We start from the raw sequence: 9411 nt of genomic DNA, 5'->3' as shown, positions 1-9411 counted from the left end.
AGTACATTCAAGAGGTGGGAGCTCTCTTCTTTCACCCAACTCCCACTTGGGGAACTGAGGCTCCTACGGTGGTATGTCACCCAAACAGAACCTGTCATTGTCCCCACTCCCAGCTCCAGAGCCCTGACCCACAGATTTTGCCGAGGGGAGAAGCAGCCATAAAACAGAGAGTTCCTGATATTTTCGCAAAGCAATTGACTTCATCTGCAATAGAGCTTTGGAGAAGTTTAACCTAAGAGCACTCTTGAGAACAATAACCTGGGTGGCTCAGTCAGTTGAGCGACTCTGGCTTAGGTAATGATCTCACGGTTTGTGAGTTCAAGCTCACAGAGCTGTCAGCACAGAGCCCTCTTCGGATCCCTCTCTCTCTACCTCTCCCTTGCTTGTGCTCTCTCAAAAATAAATAAAACCTAAAAAAAAAAGAAAGGAAAGGAAAGGAAAGAAAGAAAGAAAGAAAGAAAGAAAGAAAGAAAGAAAGAAAGAAAGAAAGAAAGAAAGAAAGAAAGAAAGAAAGAAAAAAGAAAGAAAGAAAGAAAGAAAAGAACAGTGGAGGCTATGGTAAAAGGCCATTGGGAGGGGACTTGTGTATGTAAAGAAGAAAAGGCCTAGACTGTGGCCTGGCTAGTAATTTAGAGAACTGGGGAAGGAGAGAGCCTTCCTGGGGTCAGGACAAATATCACCCTGATCTCAGAAATGATTCTGTCCAAAGAGCCACAGTCTGATTGGATTCATTTGTAGATGAATTTATGCCCCAGGACATTTTTGTAAAAAAAAGAGTAACAGGCAGCAATTACGGGAGTTTTAGCAGCTGAGTACAGTCAGGGAAAGAGTGGAAAAGAGCCCTACCACTGCTGCTGTCATCCCAAAGTGACGGTGGGCACACCTAAAGCTGTGCCTCCCTGAGGAGCAACATCAGATTCATAACCTTGGGGGGGTGAGGAGGTGGGTGGGGAAAGCAGGGAATAGATTTCACTAAAATGATCCAGCCAATCACTAAACAAATAAATAGGCAAGTAACAATAACAAGCCCCAGAATGAGGGGAACAGTGCCCAGGGTTACTACAATATATTGTCTAAAAAGGCCATAAAATTACCGTATCAATAATGCCAATAAAAATTAAGAAGTATGCAAAGAAATAGAAAAGTATGACCCATACCTCAGAAAAAATAAAAGCAGGCAACAGAAACTTCTTGTGAAAGCAACCAGAGGTCTCATATAACAGAAAAACATTTCAAAATAGCCATTATAATTAGGTTCACAGAACTAAAGAAAACCATGTTTTAAGAAGTAAAGGAAGGTATATTGACAATATTGTACCAAAAAGAAAATATCAAAAAAGAGATAAAAATGACTTAGGTATGAGTGGCTCAGTTGGTTAAGCAACTGTCTCTTGATTTTGGCTCAGGTCATGATCACACAGTTCATGGGTTCGAGCCCCATGTCGGGCTCTTTTCTGACAGCATGGAGCCTGCTTGAGATTCTCTCTCTCCTCCTCTCTCTGCCCCTCCCTCACTCATGTGTTCTCTCTCTCTCTCTCTCTCTCTCTCTCTCAAAACAGATAAGTAAATAAATAAGTTTTTAAAAATTACTTTTAAAAAAGAACCAAATGGAAATCTGGAGTTAAAAATGCAATATCTGAAATAAAAATTTACAAGAAGGGGATCAATGGTAGATTTGAGCTGGCAGAAGAAGGAACTGGTAAACTTGAAGATAGATTGATGGAGATTATGTGAACTAAAGAACAGAAGAGGAAAAAGAATGAAGAAAAATAAACAGCCTCAGAGAAATGTGAGACACCACTAAGCACAACAACATACAGATAAAGGCAGTACCTGGAAAGAAGAAAGGAAAAATCCATGATCAAGTGAATTTTTCCCAGGAATTCAAGATTGGTTTAGCATTGAAAATCAACTAACGCAGTACATTATATCAATAGAACAAAAAACAAAAGTCATCAATAATCATCTCAATCACAAAAGCATCTCAAGAGATTTTGAAAAAACTCATCACCCCTTCATGATTAAAAAAACATTAAATAAACCAGGCATAGAAGGGGATTTCTTCCATTTCATAAAGGGCATCTATGAAAAACCCACAGCTAACATTATAATTTATGGTGAAAGACTGAAAGCTTTCCTTCTAAGATGAGGAACAACACAAAGATGTCTGTTCTCACCACTTCTCTTCAACACTGTACTGGAAATTCTAGCCAAGGGAGTTAAATATGAAAAAGAAACAAAAGATATCCAGATAGGAAGGGAACAAGTAAAACTATCTCTACTTGCAGGTGATATGCCCTTGTATAATTGAAAATCCTAAGGTCCCACTAAAAAGTTATTAGAACTAATAAATGAGTTTAACAAGTTTGTAGGACATAAGATCAATACACAAAAAACAGTCGTATTTCTATACATTGGCAACAATCTGAAAATGAAATCAAGAAAATCATTTCATTCACAATAGCAACAAGAAGAATAAAATACTTAGGAATAATTTGATAAAAAGCAGTGTAAAATTTATACTCTGAAAAGTATAAAACACTGTTGAAAGAAATTAAAGAAGATCTAAATAAATGGAAAAACATCTCACATTCATGTACTGGAAGATTTAACTCTGTTAAGATAGTATTAGTTTCCAACTAATCTATAGATTTAACACATTCCCTATTAGAATCCCAGCCAACTTCTTTGTATAAATTAACAAACTGATTCTAAAATTTATATGGAATTGCAAAGGATCAGAATAGCCAAAACAATTCTGAAAAAGAAGAAAAAACTAGGGGCGCTTGGGCAGCTCAGTCAGTTAAGTGTCCAACTCTTGATTTCAGATCAGGTCATGATCTCACAGTTTGTGGGATAGAGCTTGCTTGGGATTCTATCTCCCACTGTCTGTCTGTCTCTGTCTCTCTCTCTCTCTGTCTCTCTCTCTCTGCCCCTCTCCAACTTGCACGTGCGTGCATGTGCTCACTCTCTGCTCCCCTCCCTCTCAAAATAAAAAATAAATAAAAGAAGAAGAAAAAACTAAAAGGACTCATACTTTCCAATTTCAAAATTTACTACAAAGCAAAAGTAATCACCACAGCATGGTTCTGGCACAAAGACAGACACATAGAGCAAAAGAATAGAATTAAGAGTCCAGAAATAACCCCCTTACTTCTGTGGTCAATTGATTTTCAACAAAGGTGTCAAGACCAGTCAGTTGGGGAAAGAACAGTCTTTTCATGATCTCGGAGTTGCAAATGATTCTTAGATATTATGTCAAAATTATGAATAGCAAAAGAAATAATTGATAAATTACACTTCATCAAAATGAAAACTTTTGTGTTTCAAAGGATACCATCAAGAAAGTGAAAAAGCAACCCCTGAGTGGGAGCAAATATTTGTAAATCATATATTTGATAAGGGACTTGAATCTAGAATATATAAAGAACCTTTACAAGTCAGTAATAAAAAGACAAATAACCCAACTAAAAAGATGAGCAAAGGTTCTGAATAGACATTTCCTCAAAGAAGATATACAAATGGCCAATAAAAACCTGATGCTAATATCATCCTCAATGGGGAAAAACTGAGAGCTTTCCCCTTAAGGTCAGGAACAAGACAGGGACGTCCACTCTCGCCACTGTTATTCAACATAGTATTGGAAGTCCTAGCCTCAGCAATCAGACGACACAAAGAAATAAAAAGCATCAAAAACGACAGGGAGGAAGTCAAACTTTCACTCTTTGCAGATGACATGAAATTCTATGTGGAAAACCCAAAAGATACCACCGAAAAACTGCTAGAACCGATTCATGAATTCAGCAAAGTTGTAGGATATAAAATCAGTGCACAGAAACAGTTGCATTCCTATACACCAACAATGAAGCAACAGAAAGAGAAATCAAGGTATCAATCCCATTTACAATTGCACCAAAAACCATAAAACACCTAGGAATAAATCTAACCAAAGAGGTGAAACATCTATACACTGAAAAGTATAGAAAGCTTATGAAAGAAACTGAAGAGAACACAAAAAAATGGAAAAATGTTCCATGCTCCCGGATTGGAAGAACAAACATTATTAAAATGTCAATACTATCCAAAGCAATCTACATTTTCAATTCAATCCCTATCAAAATAACTCCAGCATTCTTCACAGACCTAAAACAAGTAATCCTAAAATTTGTATGAATCAGAAAAGACTCCTAAAAGCCAAAGCAATCTTGAAAAAGAAAACCAAAGCTGGAGGCATCACAATCCCAGACTTCAAGCTGTATTACAAATCTGTAATCATCAAGACAGTATGGTACTGGCATAAAAACAGACACTCAGATCAATGGAACAGAACAGAGAACCCAGAAATGGACCCACAAACGTATGGCCAACTAATCTTTGACAAAGCAGGAAAGAATATCCAATGGAATAAAGACAGTCTCTTCTTCAGCAAGTGGTGCTGGGAAAACTGGACAGCGACCTGCAGAAGAATGAACCTGGACTTACACCATACACCATACACAAAAATAAACTCAAAATGGATGAAAGACCTCAATGTAAGGCAGGAAGTCATCAAAATCCTCAAGGAGAAAGCAGGAAAAAACCTCTTTGACCTCGGCCACAGCAACTTCTTACTCAACACGTCTCCAGAGGCAAGGGAAACAAAAGCAAAAATGAACTACTGGGACCTCATCAAAATAAAAAGCTTCTGCACAGTGAAGGAAACAAGCAGCAAAACTAAAAGGCAACTGCCAGAATGGGAGAAGATATTTGCAAATGACATATCCAGATAAAGGGTTAGTATCCAAAATCTATAAAGAACTTATCAAACTCAACACCCAAAGAACAAACAATCCAGTGAAGTAATGGACAAAAGACATGAATAGACACTTCTCCAAAGAAGACATCCTGATGGCCAACCGACACATGAAATATACTCAACATCATTCATCATCAGGGAGATACAAATTAAAACCACAATGAGATACCACCTCACAGCTGTCAGAATGGCTAACATTAACAACTCAGGCAACGACAGATGTTGACGAGGATGCAGAGAAAGAGGATCTCTTTTGCACTGCTGGTGGGAATGCAAACTGGTGCAGCCACTCTGGAAAACAGTATGGAGGTTCCTCAAAAAACTAAAAATAGAACTACCCTACGACCCGGCAATTGTACTACTAGGCATTTACCCAAGGAACACAGGTGTGCTGTTGGCCAATAGTAAGTTTATGAAAAGATGCCTAACATCATTAGTCATCAGGGAAATACAAATCAAACCACGAGATACCATTTCTTACCACTAGGTGTTTAGAATAGAAGATTCAGATGACAAGTGTTGGTGAAGAGGTGGAGGAATTGGAACCCTCATACACTACTGATAGGAATGTAGAATGGTGTAGCTACTCTGCTAAAGAGTGGCAGTACTTCAAACAATTAAACATAGAGTTACCATATGACCCAGCAATTCCCCTTGTAGGTATATTCTCAACAAAAATGAAAACATGTCTACACAGAAACTTGTACAAATGTTCATAGCAACATTATTTATAATATCCAAATAGTGAAAACAACCCAAATGTCCATTAAAGAACAGCCAGATAAACAAAATGTGGTATATTCATACAATGGAATATTATTCTGCATAAAAAGAAGAAATGAAGTACTAGCACATGCTACAACATAAACCTTGAAAATAATATGTTAAGTGAAAGAAGCTAGTCACTAAAGACCAGATACTATATAATTCCTTCATATGAAAATCCAGAATAGGGAAATCTATAGACAGAATGTAGATTAATGGTTGCCTCAGGCTGGGAGCTGTGGAAGGGAAGATGGAAGAGGAGGGTTATATTAGTGTTCTCCAGAGACACAAATCAATAGAATGTGTGTATATAAAGAAGGAGATTTATTTTAAGGAATTGATTTATACAATTATGGAGGCTGGTGAGTTCAAAATCTACAGGGTGGCCAATAGGCTGAGACCCAGGATAAACTGATGATGTAGTTCAAGTGTAAAGACCAAAAGTCCTTCCTGCTTTGAGTAAATCAGTCTTTTATTCTATTCAGGCCTTGAAACGGATTGGATGAGGTTCAAAGTCCATCTATTTAAGTATTAATCTCATCCAAAAACACCTTCATAGAAACATCCATAATAATGTTTCACCACATTTCTGGGCACTGTGGCCCAGCCAAGTTGACACACAAATTAACCATCACAAGATTAATAGATAAAGGTACAGGGTTTATTTCTGAGATGATGAAAATGTTCTAAAATTGACTGTGGTAATGGTTGAACATGTCTGTAAATACACTAAAAAACACTGAACTATACAATTTAATAGGTGAAATGTATGTGAATTACACTTCAATAAAGCTATTTTTTTTTTCAAAAGGACAAACTACACTAATACCACCACTACCACTAATCTTCATATCCTTGGAAAATGCAAACAAATTATTTTACCCATAATTCTCACTCTACATATACAGAAACTGAGACTTAGAGACATTAAATGATTCATCAGGGTCACATAGGTAATAATGTCAAAGCAGGGAATCAAACTCAAGTCTTTGGCCTTTCAAATCAAAATTTCTGCAATACAATGAAAAGCAATCGCTGTTTCAATCTAAGAAAGAGGCCTACTCAGAAAGATGTCTATGTCTACAGCCATGATCTATCAAAAATTATTTTTTAAACTAATAACAGCAGTACTAAAGGCAGCTTTCAAGTTCTGTACTAGGCCAGGCAAACAAAAAATATAACAGCCCTACAGACTACATCTTTTGATTTTTCTCTAATCCTTGTCTACTATCAAAGGAAGTATCTAGGAGAAAAAAATTACAAATTCCATACACTGTGTGGATCTTTATGTTTTGTGAATTCATGTTTGGTATAAACTTAATCTACTAAGTTTAGTATCTTTAAAAAGTACTTCGATCTCGCTTTCGTAAAATAAAAGGTGGGTCTTAAAACAATACCTCTTAAGTGTGGCATTATCTCCATAACAAACTAAAACTATTATCAAAATGTAGTCTCTTTGGGAAACCACAAATAGTTCCTTTTAACCTCAAAGGCTACTAGGTGTATGTGCAAATGCCCACTTAAAGAAGTCCAACTTTTAATTTATCATGATCACTAAATGGGCTTCATCCAGAGTTAGAGCTGCATTATACATTTCTGACCCCCACAATCATAAGGACAAGCTTTGATTTATATTACAATTGAGAATGAGCCTCAAGATATTGTACAGGAAATTAATGTTTGGCTTGGGTATTCTCATGGCTTATAGCAATATTGTAGTTGATGGCATAAACCAGGGAACCTATTAAGCAGCACATCCAATTTGTCCATGGTTCCATTGCCCTCTAGTGGCGATTTTGCAACTAGTTATTAACGGTAGCCTTTGAAAGTCAGCAAGTGCTTCTCAAAGCGTGTAAGCAGATCAACATCAACAGCAACATCCAGGAACTTCTTAGACATACAAATTTCAAGCCCTAACTAAGATCTAGTGAAAAGAAACTCTGTGGATGGTACCCAACAATCTGTTTCAATGTACCCTCCAGGCAATTCTGATGCACAGTAACTTTTGGGAACCACTCACTAGTTTAAGGGAAGCATTTTATTCAATTTGAAGTAAATGTGAATACAGATAGGTGCATGTGATGGTTAGTTCTGTGTGTCAACTTGACTGGACTAAGGGATGTCCAAATAGCTATTAAATAAAACATTATTCTTGGTGGTTTGTGACGGTATTTCTTAAAGAGATTAGCATTTGAGTTGGTGAATTGAGTAAAGCAAAAGTCCTCCCCAACATGGATGGGTATCATCTACTGGGTCTAAACAGAACAAAAAGGCAGAGGAAAGGCAAATTTGCTCTCTCTCTACTTGAGCTAAGACATCCATCTTTTCCTGCCCTCAGAATATTGGCATTTCTGGTTTTAAGATTTCAGACTCAGATGAATAATTACACCATTAGCCCCCCAATTCTCAGGCTTTCAGCCTTAGACTGAATTACACCACTGGCTTTCATGATTCTCCAGCTTGCAGACAGAGATCATGGGACTTTTCAGCCTCCTTAACCATATGAGCCAATTCCTATAATAAATCTCCTCTTGTATGTATGTATGTATGTATGTATGTATGTATGTATGTATCTATCTATCTATCTATCTATCTATCTCCTATTGGTCCTTTCTCTGAAGAAACCTAATACAGTAAATATAAGTGTTCTTTTATAAGAGTATTGCTCATAATTATTCCTATGCTTTTTCTGAATTTTGAAAGGTCTTTTATATGCACAGAATACTCTAAGAAAAGCTTACATTCATTTGGGGAGATTTAAAAGTGCTAAAAAGCCATGACTAACTGATACAGAAAACCATAGGATAAAATGAATAAAAGTAAATTCATTTTAAGACCTTGCTGACTAACCAAAACATCTGACCAGGATCTACCTATTTGTTACTTGTCTATAAATCAGAGAGAAAATGTTTGTTTGATGAACTAAATATTAAATCCAGGTTTGGGTGGGGAATTTAATAGCCAAGCTCTTTAATGGATGTATATTATTTTCTACCCATTTTTCCATTACATAAATTGCTACTTCCCATTACATATATTGTTAATTGAATCATTCAAACTATCAGAGACAGTACCTCAGCCACATCCCGAGCTAAGGCCAAAAACTATGTAAGGCAGACTTTTTAAAAATTATATTTTGAATAAATATTTCAATAATTTTTAAATCATGTATAACTTAGTGTCAGCTCTAGGCTGCTAATGGTCACTTATTCTGTTCATCAGATAAAGATGGTGTGGTTCTACAAAAAGCAAAATAGACTTGAGGTAAAAAAAAAAATATATATATATATGAGATTTGATCTATGTGACCTTTGGTAAGTTTCCTAAACTCTATAAGTCATGGTTTCCCAGCTAAAGAGTAGTGGGAAAAAATGATATCTATATTACTGAGGTTTTGTGAGGGTCAAGTACACAAGACTAAAGGAAGATTAAATGTTAAAAGAAACTTATACATCACGTTTAAGAAAATATCCCAGAAAGAATGGCATATATTACAGAGTATTAAAATTGTTATTGATTAATAAAAAGATGGCCGTATCTCCTACTGCACAAAACCCTTACAAATAACCACTATAAACTCTGCACAAAATATAGAAAAAAACTAACTGAAAGCACTTGAGGGAAAAAAAGCAAGCAGACATTGAAGAGGGGGTCAACATTTATAAGAAAGAATGGCTCTGAGCAAGGATAGACCCCAGTCAACACACTGAGTACACAAACACAGAAAACCTGCAGTCTTAGTGGTTAAAGCCTAGAAGACAGAGTATGGAGTGACCACAGCAGCTGAAAAGTAAGGGTGAAAATCCTAGGGAAAGAGAGAGCCAATAGAAAGTAAGCCTTACTCCATATAT

This window comes from Panthera leo, chromosome F2 (assembly GCF_018350215.1).
Source record: "Panthera leo isolate Ple1 chromosome F2, P.leo_Ple1_pat1.1, whole genome shotgun sequence".
NCBI classification, from domain to species: domain Eukaryota; kingdom Metazoa; phylum Chordata; class Mammalia; order Carnivora; family Felidae; genus Panthera; species Panthera leo.
The sequence above is the reverse complement of the archived record's forward strand: the minus strand, read 5'-3'. Positions refer to the sequence as shown.